The sequence below is a fragment of the Acinonyx jubatus genome, chromosome C1 (assembly GCF_027475565.1).
Source record: "Acinonyx jubatus isolate Ajub_Pintada_27869175 chromosome C1, VMU_Ajub_asm_v1.0, whole genome shotgun sequence".
Taxonomy (NCBI): Eukaryota; Metazoa; Chordata; class Mammalia; order Carnivora; family Felidae; genus Acinonyx; species Acinonyx jubatus.
Window position 1 is genome coordinate 20014740 of NC_069381.1, and position 15339 is coordinate 20030078.

Here is a 15339-nt window from a genome sequence, read left to right on the forward strand (position 1 = left end):
AATCAGGTCTGAGTGTCGTGGAGTGGGGCCTGGTCTGTCCAATGCTAGCACTTCCTTGATCCCGCCCTTCACCTGACCTGGATCTTGGGCTTTGTGTCCATTCTGGAATGCTGCTGCAAAAGAACCCCATGACGTTGCTGGCCGGCAGGAACAGCCTAGAGGTGGCAGGAAACAAGAACAACATACAAACACCCTCCCCTCCCCTCAGCAATAACAGCTAACACTCACATGGTTCTTATCATGTGCCAGGCACTGTTTTATTTTTGGTCCTATTTTACAAAGGAGAAAACGCAGGACTGCGCCTCACTTTAGCTTTCCAAACCCTGCCCAACTGAATCTAATTGGTGGAGCTTGTAAACTGAGGGTTGATGGCGGGGGAGGCGGGGGAGAGGGAGCAATGGGTGATGGACACCGAGGAGGGCACTTGTTGGGATGAGCCCTGGGTGTTGTGTGTAAGCGATGAGTCCTGGGACTCTACCCCCCAAACCAAGGGCACACTGTGCACACGGTATGTTAGCCAACTTGACAATAAATTATATCAAAAAAGATAATAATTGGTGGAGCTTGTTCCACAGGCAGATGCTGGAGGGAGGGAAATGTAGTTGTTAGCTCTCCAACCTCCCCATCCGGAGGGTCAAATGAAGGCCGAGAGAAACCCAGCCCTGAGGTCTACCTGATAAGTCACCACTGTTGCTGTCACCTCTCCCTCAATGCTGGGATCTAGCACCACCATTAGCCATCACCTTAACCACCCATCAAGTCATCATCAAGTCAGTTACCAGCCCCGTCGCCTCCTCCACCAACATCAAGATCTGAGCCATCAGCTTTTCCATCACTTGACCACGTCACCATCAGTGTCACTGTCACCACTACCGTGATTACCCTCATTACCTCCATCCCCAGCGGCAGGGTGGTGTCGAGGGACCAGTGAGGTCACTTCCTTGCCGTGGCACTCAGGGAGATAATTGCCTAATGAGATGGTTGCAGCTCTGAGCTATTAGTTACCCTGTGTAACTAGGAAAATCTTCCTAGGCTCTGACGAGGCTGAGGTTGGTTTATAAACAGGAGGGGTCTGCAGCTGTGAGTATGGGTGTGAACATCCAAGATAGGCCTCTAGGAGGTCATTTCGTCCACCCCCCCTTCCTTTGTCATAGAGAAAAACAACACAGTATAATAGTTAAGAGGGCTGATAGAGAGGCACCCGGCTGGCTTAATCACTGGAGTGTGCAACTCTTGATCTTGGGGTTGTGGGTTCGAGCCCCATATTGGGTGTAGAGCATACTTAAAATCTTTAAAAAAAAAAAAAAAAAGAGTGCTCTAGAGTCAGCCCAGATCAACTTAAAGTGATTTCACCTTTCTGGGGCTTCGTTTCTTCATCTAGAAAATGGGAATTATAAGAACTATCTTATAGAGGAATGTGGGGAGTAGAGGTAATGTGAATAAAGAACCTGGCACAGTGCCCAGAACCCAGGAGGCTCACGAGTGGAAGTAACCAGTATCTTTCATTTTTAAAATGTTGATGTAAGGCTCATTTTGTTCCGGGCACTGTTCTGAGCACCTTACACATTTTAGTTTATTTGTTTTATTCTTTTAAGCAGGTTCCACGCCCAATGTGGGGCTTGAACTCACACCCCTGAGATCCCATGATCTACCAACTAAGCCAGCCAGGTGCCCCTTCAGTTGATTTATTCAAGCTTCATAAGAGCCCTAAGAGATGGGTACTACTTTTGCTCCCGTTTTACAGATGAAACCGAGGCACAGAGAGGTTAAGTAGTTACCCAAGGTTACACAGCTGGTTAGTGACAGAGCTGGGATTTTAATGCAGGGAGTCTAGCTTAAGTCTGAGCTATTGATGCTGATGCTCTTTGTCAGCAAATGCTTCTTCCCTGTTCTAAAAAGTTCCCTTTCTTGCCCCATCCAGGTTGTAAAACACTCTGCCTTTTTTTTTTTTTTTTTTTTTTTTTTTTGCCCAGCAATTAGAAAGGGACCTCCAGAAGTCACTGCATCTGATGCCTCATTTGGGGACAGAAATGCCCCCATTGACCTTGTCCAGGGTCTCCCATCCCTTTCAGCCAGGAAGTCCTTCCTGTTGTCCAACCTGAATTTGGGCCGAGGCAACAGTTCCCAGGAAGGAACCCAAGGGATACTTGTCAGGGGGACCTCAAGGAGGCACAGTGGAGGAGGGAGGGATCTTGACCCTGGGCTCTGAGAGTGGAATTGGGAGCTTCTGGGCACTTGAGGGGAGCAGAGCTCCGGGGCAGGCCTCCTCGTTTGCTGCTCTCCATACGGCCTTGTTTTCTCCACCTCTTCCTCCAAGACTGCATGCTTTTACCAAGCCTCAGGTCCCTCGCCAAGCCCCCCTCCCAAGCTTATGCATGCTTCACCCAGGCCTGCCATGTTCCTGAGGGGCCGTCCTTCTCCGTCCTTATCCCCTTTGCTAGGATCTTGGTGTCTGACAGCATTGCCCGATCCCTTGATTCTGCGACTCCGTTCCGTCCCGGCTCCCCTACCCCCGGCAATCCCCGTGGCCTCTTCTCCCTCTTACGCCATCATGGTGGGGCTCCTCGAAGGGTTGGCACCAGACCCCAGGGCTTGGGCATCTCCATCACACCATGGCCTCGGCATGTCCCAATCCTACAGCTTCCCTTCCCAGTTTGGCCCCCAACTAAGCCAAGGACGCAAACCAGAAAGAAAGTTGGGAGTCCCTCCAGACTTGCCCCCTTTTTCCTCCCTTCACATTCTAGTCTGGCCATCTAGCAGTTAGTGAGTGCTTTCTGCATACTAGGCTGAGTAACACTCAGAGCTGGGGCTGAGCAAAGTGGGTTCCTGGACGTACATAACCCCCGCCTTAAGTTCCAACAAATATGGGAAATCGCAAAGAGCTTTGTAAGAGGTCTGGACTTTGCACAGTTAAGCTGGGGTCAGGAGAGCCCCTCTGGGGGGGTTGCTGCTCATGGATGCCAGGGGCACCACCCAGACCCCCTTCAGGCTTGGGTGCTCATTCCCCCAGAATGCTTCAAGGACCCAGAGCCCAGACGTGACCCTGAGACAGCCATCCAGCCATGAGCAAGTGGGTCTCTGCCTGGGACCCACTGGAGATTCTCCGGGGGGGTCAGACTTCCTGTCCTTCTTCTCTCCATTCCCAGAGCCGCCACCTAAGTCTAGCATCATCTCATGCCTGAATCACCAAAGCGTCCAAAGTGGTTCCCCCTCCTCTCTTGCCTCTGCTTCTCTCTATAGGGCAGTCAGAGGGTCTCAAAGCTGACCCAGCCACTCCATGGCTTCGGGCTCCCTCCCTGCTGCTGCCCTTTGTCATTTCTAGGACAAACTGAGCTCCTGACTCACCTCCCTTGATCCCCCCCACCCCACTCTCTGGTCAGCTGCTCCATTGTTGGGACACTGTGGCCTCTCAGCTTTCACATAGACTGTTCCCTCTGCCCGAGTGCTCTGTTCCACACTTCAGATTTCCGCCCAAATGTCCTTCTGTCAGGGACAAGGTCCCTTTCTCCAGGGACAGCCTGCCACTGGTCAACAGGGAGGTTCAAAGGCTTGGCCACCCTGCCTCAGTTTGGATTAATTCTAAAGGGCTGTCCCAGGTCCTAAGGGAACCATTTCTGATACCCTGCCCGCAATGAGTTGAGGCCTCCTGTCCCCTCATCTGTTAGACTGCCTGTATTTTTCATTCCCTTACTCCACTTCATAATTGTCTTCACTGTTTTAAACTTTTTTTTTTTAATGTTTATTTTCAAGAGAGAGACAGAGCACAAGTGGGGGAGGGGCGGAGAGAGGGAGACACAGAATCCGACGCAGGCTCCAGGCTCCGAGCTGTCAGCATAAAGCCCGATGCAGGGCTCGAACCCACGTACTGTGAGATCGTGACCTGAGCCGAAGTCAGATGCTTAACCGACTGAGTCACCAGGGTGCCCCTGTGTTCACTCTTTTGTTCGGTGCCTCGCATGTACCAGGCCTGCTCTGGATGGAGAGACTGGTGATAACACATACATAACACTTAAGCGGTGCTGATCTGTATTCTGGAAGAAAGCGAAGGACAAAGGATGGAAGCAAGGAATGTGCTATCTGTTCAGAGAGCTGTATGAAGTGAGAGAGGAAGCCACAGAAAAGTCTGTGTGTGGAACATTCCAGGCAGAGGGAACAGCAAGGGCAAGGGGCCTTGAGGCCCATGGATTTGAGAAGCAAGGGGACTAGTATGTCCAGAATGGAAAGAGTGAGGGCCAGAGCAACAGGAGACGAGTCAGGAGACGTTAACAGGATGCCGGTCACACAGGGCCTTGTAAGGGACAGGACGGAGTTTGGATTTTATTTCAAGTGAAAAGCTGATGGGAGGCTCAGGAGAGCATTCAGGAGGCTTCCGGCACTGTCTGGAAGCTGGAGGCCTCATTTGCAGGGTAGGGCAACAATCCTGATAAGAGATGGTTCTGGCATGGGCTGGGCCTAGAGAGCTCACAGGAAGTGCCCGTGGGTTGCCTCACATGAGGGAGAGAGGACAACGCCTGTGCATCGAACCCCTGGTTTTTATGTGATTATTTGACTACTTTCTATCTTTTTTAATCCAGGAGAACAGGGACCTTGTCTGGTTTGTTTTGCTTACTGCACTTTGCCTTGTATCCAATACACTGTAAATGCTTCGCGAACGTTTGTTAAATGACTTAATGATAAAGATACGGCATTTGCTAGGACCTGAACCCTGGTCTCTCGGCTCCGTGCCCGGTGCCTTTTCTCTCTCGCCAGGTTTTTGGCGAGCACCAAAGGAGATAGGAGCTGTGCAAGGGCTTTGCAAGTGGCGAAACAGAGCCCCCAGGCTGGTGGCTCTGGGGTCATTACCAACTGGTATCTCCACGGACTCAACTCAGAGCAGGCACAGTCCCGAAGCCTGCTATGCCGGCAGGGCGGGCGTGCTGCTAAGCCGGCCTGGCACAGCCCCCCACCCTGGGGGGCGACCCTCCCCCTCCTCACAGCCCAGCCCCTGGAGCCCAAGCTCAGAACAGTTCTGCCCAAAGAGTGGGCACAGGTGCCCAAGGCAGGGAACATTATACTCTGCCCTTCAGACCCCAGGGGCCTGAGCCAGTCCCCCACCCCTCAGGAGATGTGAAGCAGGTATGAAGAAAACACAGGACTCTACACAGGTTTCCTCCCTGTCCTGGCGGACCACCCCCCCCTCCCTCTACCCCTCCCCCCCCCCCCCCCAGCCCTCACTCCAGAGCTCTCCTTCCCCTGGGCCAGCTTGGGTGGGAGGAGTCAGCTGGATGTGCTGATTCTTTCACCCCACCTCACCTGTGCCCTTGGGCAGGTGCCTGCCCTGTCCTGAAATTCAGGGTCTCCCCTAAGGCAACGGGGACGAGCGCTATCCTTGGCCGCTGCTGTGCAGCTTCGCTGAGACTGAATCAGGGCCCCTTGTAATTCTCTCTCCTGGCCGCCTATATTGTTCTCACCTAGCCCTTAACCCAGTTTCTACCTATATGTTCATTTGTGTGATCCGCTTCTTGATGTCCGCTCTCTGGGACCGTGCCTGCCTCATTCACCAGGAGACACCCAGGAGTCAGCCCTGGGCTGGTTTATGCAGGAGGCACTCAGTAAAGGTTGAATGAGCGGATGAAAGCACTTTGTAAACTACAAAGCAGGAGTGATGGGAAAGGGTGGACTGTGATTGTTGTACAATGGCTGTTGTCCACACGGGCAGGGGAAGCAACACAGCAGGAGGCTACCAGCACGTGGCTACGGCTGGGTGGGGTATGGACTGAGCAGCCCTACTCCCCACCCACCCCACCTCTAAACCCCAGCACTTGGTATGATTGAAAACAGCAGTAATAACAGCCCTTTCGTCCATGTTCCCTCACTGAATCTGCACAACAAGGTCTCGGGGTGAGTACTATCATTAGTCCCATTGTAAAGATTTGGAAACCGAGGCTCAGGGAAATTTAAGGAATTTACCCAAGGTAAATAAATGGTGGGGCTGGGATTCAAGATTCAAACCCAGGTCTGTCTGAGGTCCGGTCCACCAGAGGGTTAGCGGCGACACCCTTCTGCTCCTCTCCTCACCTTTAAACTTCCAAGCCTTCCCCATCCCCACCTTGCCTCCTCCAGACTCTGCTCTGTCCTCAGTCACTTTGAGCAGGCACCTCTCAGAGCCTCAGTGTTTCCGCCTGTAAAATGGACACACTAATCCCTGCCCGTTTTGTAGCGAAGGTCCGTGAGGATAGGGATGCTGTCTGTAAAATGTCAAGAGCTAGGCGAGTTGGGGCAGCTGTAGTAGAAGACAGTGCAGGGACCTGTCTGAGGCCACCCTGAGGTGGTCTCTGTCTCCCAGCCCTGGGTTCTGGCTGGGCACTGCGGGTGAATGATGAGCGCGTGTAGGTGAGGGTGTGGGTGAGTGAGGCAGCAGACCTGCCTCCAGGGAACTCTTGAGGGTCAAGAAAAGCCCCCCCGCTGTTTCCAATTTGAGGCTTCCAGTTGATTAAATAAAAAAGTAAGAAGAGCTGCATAATACGTGGTATATTTTAAATGTTTACATTTAACAAATGAGTGCTTTTAACACACAAAATACAATGCAATATAATTGTGCTATTCACAGGATAATTACAGGATTTATAGAAAATATTAATTCATAGCGCACTGCGGGAGGTGTGGCTGGGTAATGAGACACAAGTTTAGAGTTGCCTAATGAGCGGGTCTGTGCTTTTCTCCTATCGTGTACCTCTGTCGCTACATGTTAGACGCTCATTTGGGCTTCCCAGTGGTCTAGACGGCCCTACTCCATCCGGCCCCTACCTCTGCCCACTCAGTCCCCTCTCTGGTTTCTTTACTGCTCCTTGAACCACAGCAGGCACGATGTTGCCCCAGGGCATTTGCACTTGCTTTCCCCTCAGCCCCGGACCCTCCTCCCTTAGATATCCTCACGGCTTCCTCCCATACCACATCTTCTGGTCTCTATTTGAAGGTCTCTTCTCTGAAGGCTCTCCGGCACCATTCTATTTAAAATTGCCAACCACCCCCACAGTCCCTATTCCCCTTCCTGTGTTTATTTTTCTCCCTAGAAGAAATTTTCAACACCACCACGCACACACACTACGTTGGCTTACCGTCTGCTGCTTTGCCAGGGTTTCTAATAGCTGGAACACAGAAGATGCTTAATAAACAAGAAAGGATTATTGGCTCCTCCGAGGGTCTCTATCCCGTGCCCTCTCTGTGAGGCCCGGCCTGGTTCCTCCTCGACTTGGTGCCCGTGCATTCATCACAGGGCGGACCTGCTGTCTCGTGGGGTTGGGTACTCGGACCCAGGGACCTCCTTGTGCTGCCACCTCTGAGGCGCTGCTGATTTAAAGCAGATGGCGCTGTGCTTCCCCCCTCCAGCGCTGAGTCTCAGGCTACTTCCTGGTGGCCTCCGGAGCCCAGCTACTGCCCACCCCACCCCAGGCTATGCCCCTGAAGTGCATCCGGGGTTGTGGGGCAAGCCATTGGGGGACCTAAGCTTCCCTTCTGTGTGCCAGCCCTGTGTCTCATTTCATCCTCGCCTCGTTCCCATTTTGGGGAGGAGGAATATGAGGCCGAGTCGAGGGAGGGATTTGTCTGAAGTGGCTAGCTGGGTGAATTCCCCTCTGGCCTCTCCCCTTCCCCTGACGGTCCTCCTGGAGGCTTGGAGTTCACAGTGCGCACAGGGCAAGCAGGCTCCGGCAGGCGGGCTCTCCTCTCCAGGCACTTGCTCGCCCTGTGGTCTCTACCTGTAGAGCCTTTTCCCTTCCTTCCTGTGTGAGTCTCAGCTCTGCTGCCTTGTCCTCAGGGCTCGGGGCAGGGCTACGTTAGGAGCCTTTTCTGGGCTCCTGAAGCTCCCTCTGGGAAAGCACTGAGGGAAGGCGGGGTTGGGGGGGGAGGAGGGGGAGGGGTGGGGACAGGAACCACACCTGCCCTTTACCAATCTGCCTTCCACACTAGACTGTCAGTGCCTTGACGGCAGAGACTAGTTGGTGGGTTTTGTTTTGTTTTTAGTTCTTGTAGTTCTTTTACGTTTTTAAAGATTTTATTTTTGAGTCATCTCTACCCCCAGTGTGGGGCTCGAACTCATGACCCCAAGATCAAGAGTCGCATGCTCTTCTCACCAAGCCAGCCAGGTGCCCCTAGTTGTTTTTTTGTTTTGTTTTGTTTTAATTGTACTCATTCACTGATTTGTTAGGTCATTCACAAATGTTAATGGGGCACTGATTCTGTGTTCTGAGATCAGTTCGGAGTTCTAGAGATGCAGCAGCAAAGAAAACAGACTATCGGTCCCTATGTCTCAGGAAGCCCACAGTTTTGGTGGGAGATGGACACTGAAGAAGGAAATCAGACCATACAGTGATAAGTGCCATGGAGGGGGTTAATAGGGACTGAGGGGGTTACTGGACCCCAGTAACTGCACCCAGTGCAGGGTCTGGCACAGAGTCAGCACCGAAAAGGTATTTGAATTAGAGCTAAAGGACCGCAAAGCCAACTGTCTCCGAAGCAGCAGGATCAAATGCCTCACTGTCCCCTCTCCTGTACAGAGAGGAGCTCTTCTAGCCCACTTCCTTAGCTGTACGGCCTTGGGAAACCTCCTTTTCCTCTCTGTGCCTCACTTTCATCATCTGTAAAATGGTACTAGTGTTACCTGCCTTTTAAGGTTGTTCCAAGAATTAAACGTGCTAAAGTCCTGAAAGGGGCTGAACACGGAGACTGGAATATATTCAGTGCTCAATAAATGGAAGGGAGAAGGTGAGGATGAAGAGGGTGGGGGCCAGGAAAGTTGGAGGAGTGTTGGCCTGGTTCCCCGTTGCTCTTGGACCTCTGGGCTCTGCTCAGCCGGGATGGGCAGTTTCAGAAATGGCCACGAGATGGCGCCCGAACCCCAGGAATTCAGAAGTCTGCTTTCTCAGCAGATGATGCTGTTTAGGGAAGGAGGGGCCAGAGAAGCAGGTGCGTTCCTGGGGCTGGGGCCGGGACTTGTGGCTTCTTGAAATCCAGCCTCTTCCAGCCATTCTCTCCCTTCAGTTATTTCCTTGGGGTTCCTGTTCGTGTTCGGGTCTCCAGCCCTCCCTTTGCCCTCAACCCCCCAGCATTGGAGTGCAAGGCTTCTGCTGAGTAGATCCTGCTGCTTGTCCGCCGGCTGTGGGCACCCTGGCCCCTTCTCATTTATGAACCGAGTGGCAGTACGTCACTGGACACTTTCTGTGGGCCTTTCAGGGTGGAGAGTCAGAGGAAATGACCCTGTTCTTGTTCATACTATCCTGGGGGGTGGGGTGGGAGGTGGCGATAGAAATTAAAAGAAGAAGATGGAAACTATGCAGCAGTTACTTAAGACACCCTTCCCATCAGCACATAGGAAATATCCTCATTTCGCAGATGCAAAAACTGAGGCTCAGAGGCCACATGAATGAATTGCCCTTCCCATACACCAGGCTCCTTCACCAGCAGTGAGGTGTGGTCCAGACCAAGTATATTCATAAATTCATTCAACAGCATCTACTGAGCTCTGCAGATCCAGCAAGAATCAGACCTGGCCCCTACCCTCGGGAGCTGGCAGTCTGGAGGGAGACGCTGGCAGAGAAGCACACAAGGGCAGCTTGTCCTCGAAGTCTGTTCTGGGCACAGTGGCGACCCAGAGGATGCAGCTGCTGGTGCCACCTGAACAGATTGGGGGGCAGGAGGGATGGATGGTGCGAGAGACTTTGTAGATTCCTTGGGGACCAGCGATCTGCTCAGATATAATTCTCAGAAAGGTAAAATCATGAGTCTCTACAATAAAAACAAGTGAACACTTGTCAGAGGTTTTCTTTAGCTTATTAACTGACAAGAAACAAGCAAAATGTTAAGACAAGCTCGAATGAGGATTCGATTTCAGGTACTTACCTTTTCTACCAGACAAAACTTCTTTGTGCTGTGAACAGGACTCATTTGCTTGCTGTGGGAAGCAATCATTTCCATGATTATCTGTCTCCTACAAATTGTCTCTATCCCTACAGAGTTATAAAGTCAATCAAATAATCAATAATATCACACAACCCTAAAGAATCAGATGATGGTCAGAGGACCTGTAGCCGACCCCCAGACCTTCTCTCAAAGGACACGCAAGAATCTCTCATGCCTTTTCCAAGCCTTTGATGTTTTCTTGACTGACCCTCGGGAAGATCAGGATAAATTAGGGAGCAGCTGTTCCTGGGGAGACGCTGGTCCCACCCTCCACCATTCCCTTCCGCACCCAGGTGACAGACTTCCCCGCCTAGCAGGAGCTGGTCACTGTCAGTTCCCACCAGCAGGTGGCGCTGAGGTGAATTCTCAGCAGCACCATAGGGAATTCTGGAGCTGGGAACTGAGGGGCGGCTCCCAATTTTCCACCATTACTGGTCTTCACGCTTCAGGATTTCAGGATTTCAGGATTTCAGAGGGCCATTTCCACCTGGGGTTGTTGGTTTAGTCATTCACTGATTCAGTCTTTTTTTTTTTTTTTTTTTTTCATTTGACAAACATGTGCCCAGGCCCACAGGTCACGTTCCTGAGTTCTCCAGACAGAAACTTACATGCCGCAAACAATCAGTCCTTGTCTTCGCTTGCCTGGCTTTGCTGCCAGGATTTGGAACCACCTGCAATTCTGAAATCTCACCCCACCCCATTCCTGCCCTGGCTACCCGTGTGCTCACTCCCCCTGGAAAATTCACCTCATCAGAGGTTGAATAAAAGGCTTTACTTCTATAATCTCCTTTTAAGATCTTATTATTCCCATTTTCCAAGGAGAGAGCAGACTCCTCCTCTTCTGGCTCTGGCTGTGTGGCAAGGCTGTGCCTCCATCCCTCAAGGCCCAAGGATGGCTGAGATGCCACCTCATTTTCCTGGCCTTCCTTAAAATTTTAAACTTTTTTTTTTTTTTTTTTTTTTGCAAGCAGGGGAGAGGGGAAGAGGGAGAGAGAATCTTAAGCAGGCTCCACACTCAGCATGGAGCTGGACACGGGGCTAGATCTCATGACCCTGGGATCATGACCTGAGCCCAAATCAAAAGTCAGATGCTCAACCGACTGAGCCACCCAGGCAGGCGCCCCTCCCTGGCCTTCCTATAAGATCATACTCACAGAGGCCTGCAGCATAAAAGGTACCTCTCTAGCCCTTCTCCTGGGTCTCAAAACTTCTTCAGAATGTAGTGAGAATGACTACAAACTCAGTGCCACACAACTCAGCAGACAAGGAACTCTGGAGTGACCTCACTTCCCTCCTTAGCTGAGACCTCTGCATTGTAAAGGGGCAGTCAGCACAGGGTCGAGGGTGGGCGGGCAGGGTCCTGAAGGCCATGAGATCGTGAATGAGGTCTGTGCTGGGGCATAAGAGTGGTGGTGGGGCTGTGGCATGGGGCCACCAGAGGGCGCATCTGTCCTATTGGGGCCTCAGCCATGGTTCCCAAGAGGGTCCTACCCTAGCCCCTTGGCCCTTCCCTGTATGCTGGGTCCAGGCTTGTGGGAGAAAACCTTCCTCCTGGGGAGTGAGTTAGGGTAGGGGCCCCCACATCAAGACTGGGACATCAGCAGGACAGAGGTCACCAAATGCTGTTGTCAGGTCCCTCAGGAGTTTCCTGAAAGAAGAATCTTTGCGAGAAAAGAGTGGAACGACTTGGGAGTGGATCCTGGGGGGAAAGGCGCTGGTGTCTGAGCACCTTGGGGCTGCAGGCAGTGAGATGTGGTGGGCATGAAGTAGAGATGGGATGGAGAAGGAGAAGGCAGGAAAGGGAGGAAGAATCAGGAAACCCTCAGGGGCCTACCTTTCCCAGAGGGAAGTGGACAAGCCCGGACAGGCCATGAGAAGTCCCTGAGCTGTTAGCCCAACCTTGAGTCTCCCCGTCTTTCCCGGGGAAGCACACAGGCTGACTCAGCATCCCAGGGGGGCAGCTTGGATCAGTGGTCTGGACAGCTTTGCTCTAACAAATCGGGACGTCCCTGAGTTGTTCCTGGGTGTTTTGTGCAGGCAGTATTTCATTTCCTCAGGTCCGCTCTGAGAAACTGTTGGAACTTGTGGTTTGGGAGAGGCTGTGCGGGTGAGAACGGGCCCCCTCAGTGGTCTAGACCAGATTTTCTGGTTTCTTCTTTTACCAAGCAAAACAGGATGGCGTCCACTGGACTGGTAGACACAGGAGAAGAGGTGGGTCTCTCACTATCCCGAGGAGGGGCACTCAGCAATCCCGATATTTTCTGTTAAACTTATTTTGTCTGTCATGGTGATGAAGCCGGACAGACCCTAAAAGAACACGGGCGTTAGCAGCTATTTCCAATGGTCTGGGCTCCATTCCCTCAATTGCCAAAGGGGTTTCCCTTCCCCTTCTCCCTGATATAGAAGTCAGGGAATCCCCATGGCTGCCTTTGGTGCCCGAGGTCCCCTTGATGCAAGTTTTATCCCGTAGTCCCCTTTGTGACGTTTTCTGGAAAGTTCCGAGCCAGCACATACTCATCCTCCATTATTAGTCGTCTATTGCTAGATCGCCCCCAGACTTAGCAGCTGAAAACAACAGACATTTATTGTCTCACAGATTCTGTGGGGGCTCTGACCCAGGGTCTCGCATGAAGTTGTGGTCAAGATGCCCGATGGGATTGCAGGCGCTTGAAGGCTTGACTGGGATGTGGCTCACTCACCTGGTTGACAAGTGGGTGCTGATGCTTGGCAGGTGACCTGAGTTCCTCACCTCGTGGGCCTCTCTGTAGGGCTGGTGGCTGGCTTCCCCACAGTGAGTGATCCCGAAGAGAAGGCTGAAGCTATGAGGTCTTTTATGACATAGCCTCAAGAACCACATGCCATATCCTACTGGTCGCCCAGGTCAGCCCTAGTTAACATGGGAGGAGACTGCACGGGGACCTGACCACCAGGGGCAGGGATTGCAGGGGGCTGTCTCACCTACCACACCAGCCTTCAGGTAAATTTCCAGAAACGGGAATCTCATTCACTGAAGTTTCCCTGCCTCCCAGAACTATGGGAGTGATCTTGAACATCTCTTTCATCCCCTAGCGGGCTCTGTCCAACGAGGAATGAGGGTGATGCCCCGTGCAGGCCCCCGCCAGCCTCCCCTTAGCTCGCTTCTTCCTATGCCCCTCACTGATGAGCTTCCGGCATCTCAGGGGCGAGTGCCAGCTGCAGCACAAAGTGTCTTTCCCAGGCTGCCACAGGCTGCCACAGCTCTTTCAACAAACGACAGCTTCAGCCTTGGCATCTCGTGGTTTCTTTAGGAAACTGACCAGATGGGCCCATTTCTTAGGGACGGCCCAATTTGGAATCACAGGGACAACCTTCGACACACTAACTCCGATCCCAACTCCCTCGGCCAGTCTGTAGTAGTGAAGGTGCTTTTGGAGGCCAGGGGCAGAAGCCAACTCAGCCAAAGGTGGAATTCAGTAGGAGGATGCCAGAGTGTGTCACAAGATGGAGGGAAGCTGAAGAGCCAGGATCCAGGAAGGGCAGGGACCGGGCAATCCTGAAGGTCAGCAGCAGGGCTCTGAGGCCAGTTGCCGTGGAAAACAGCCATCAAGGGACACAGTATCAAAGACCCCTTACCTCTGTCTGATTTCCTGGCAGAGAAAATGGATTAATCCAGCCTGAGTCAGGTGGCCAGCCCAGTCCAATCAGCAGTGGCCAGGGAAGGGGTGGAGTCCCTTTGATGGGGGCAGGTTCCTAGAACCGGTAATATTGCTGAGAGCTGAGACCTACTAAGAGATATCTGAACTCAGGGCAGAGGCTGGTTCTGTGTGGAAATAAGGTATCCCAACTATTGGAAAGCTCCCAAATCACACTGTATCCCTTTCCCTTTTCTAGAAGCTTCCTGGGACTCCGAGAGCCATTCACTTATTCAAGACGTTTCTCTCTTGCTTGTTCTTCCCCTCTGAACATCCTGCCTGGAAGCTGGCACCAGCTTATGGGCTATAAAGTCACTTCAGAATGTGGTTCAGAGATCATCTCTTTCAGAATCAGAACCTGGGAAGCTTGTTAAAAATCCAGGTTCTAAGGATTGGGCCTCAGAATCTGTATTTAAACCCACTCTGCAGGTGAGAAGCACCACCTTAGAGTGTTTGGGACATAGCCTTGTCCCAGCTCCCCTGAGCCCCATTCCCTGGCCATCTCCTTGATCTTGTCAGGCACTCTCCCATGACCCTTCTGTGACCTCTCCTAGCAGAGGCAGGTTCCCTTCCCCCACCCCCCACATATACCTCTTATTCTGACCCCACTCCTGACAACATCTTTTCTTCTTTTCCTGCCTTCATTTGCCTTCTGTTCTGATTCTCTCCAATACTCATTTTTTTAAAATCTTTATTATTTTGAGAGAGAGAGACACACACAGCACAAGTGGGGGAAGGGCAGAGAGGGGGAGACACAGAATCTGAAGCAGGCTCCAGGCTCTGAGCTGTTAGCACAGAGCCCGACACAGGGCTCAAACCCACAGACCATGGACTGCAAGATCATGACCTGAGCCGAAGTCGGACGCTCAACCGACTGAGCCACCCAGGCATCCCTCTTATTTTATTTTATTTTATTTTTTTAACTTTTTTTTCAACGTTTATTTATTTTTGGGACAGAGAGAGACAGAGCATGAACGGGGGAGGGGCAGAGAGAGAGGGAGACACAGAATCAGAAACAGGCTCCAGGCTCTGAGCCTTCAGCCCAGAGCCTGACGCGGGGCTCGAACTCCCGGACCGCGAGATCGTGACCTGGCTGAAGTCGGGCGCTTAACCGACTGCGCCACCCAGGCGCCCCCCCTCTTATTTTAAATGAGAGTACTCATTTTAAATTTTATTTTATCATTTAAAAATCTTTTGTATTTACATCAACAATCTGAAACCCTTGTTTGGAGCTAGGTGATGAAGAACCAAATAAAGGAATGAATTTTAATGGTCCCAATTCCTCAGGGGTTATTAGTCCCTGTGCAGATGGGCCTAATGAGTACTGTACTAGGATTTCTAATTACCCATAATAAGCTTCCAAAATTCATGGGGTGAGGTTGATTGTTATCCAAATGGCCCAATGATTCAAGCCTCGTAGTATCTACACCCTTGTGTAGGCCCCTCCCATGTGGATTCTGGGGTTGGCCATGTGACTCGCTTTGGCTAGTGAAGTGTCAGCAACCAAGAGAAACAGGGGCCTGATGAGGGGTTGTGCTCTGGGGCTTTCTCTCAGAATGCTCATGGAAGCACCCTGTGAGGAAACCCAGCCTGGGCTATCTTCCTTCAGGATGAAAGAACACATGGAGAGTGAGTCCAGCCATCCCCAGTGTCCCAGCTGAACCCAGCCCTCACCCATTCCTCCAACTGAATGAGGCTTCACAAGCAAGCAAGCCCTAGAAAAACCAGCAGA

At 52.0% G+C, this 15339-nt stretch overlaps 1 long non-coding RNA gene across 1 annotated transcript; it reads right to left on the minus strand.

Moving 5' to 3' along the window:
• Window positions 1–6495: 6495 nt before the first annotated feature.
• On the minus strand, window positions 6496–13830 carry LOC113599464 (uncharacterized). The gene is made up of 3 exons (XR_008293329.1): window positions 12099–13830; window positions 9877–9928; window positions 6496–9762 (listed from the first exon to the last, which is right to left on the minus strand). It is a non-coding gene; the product is annotated as an uncharacterized LOC113599464 (long non-coding RNA).
• Window positions 13831–15339: the final 1509 nt, after the last annotated feature.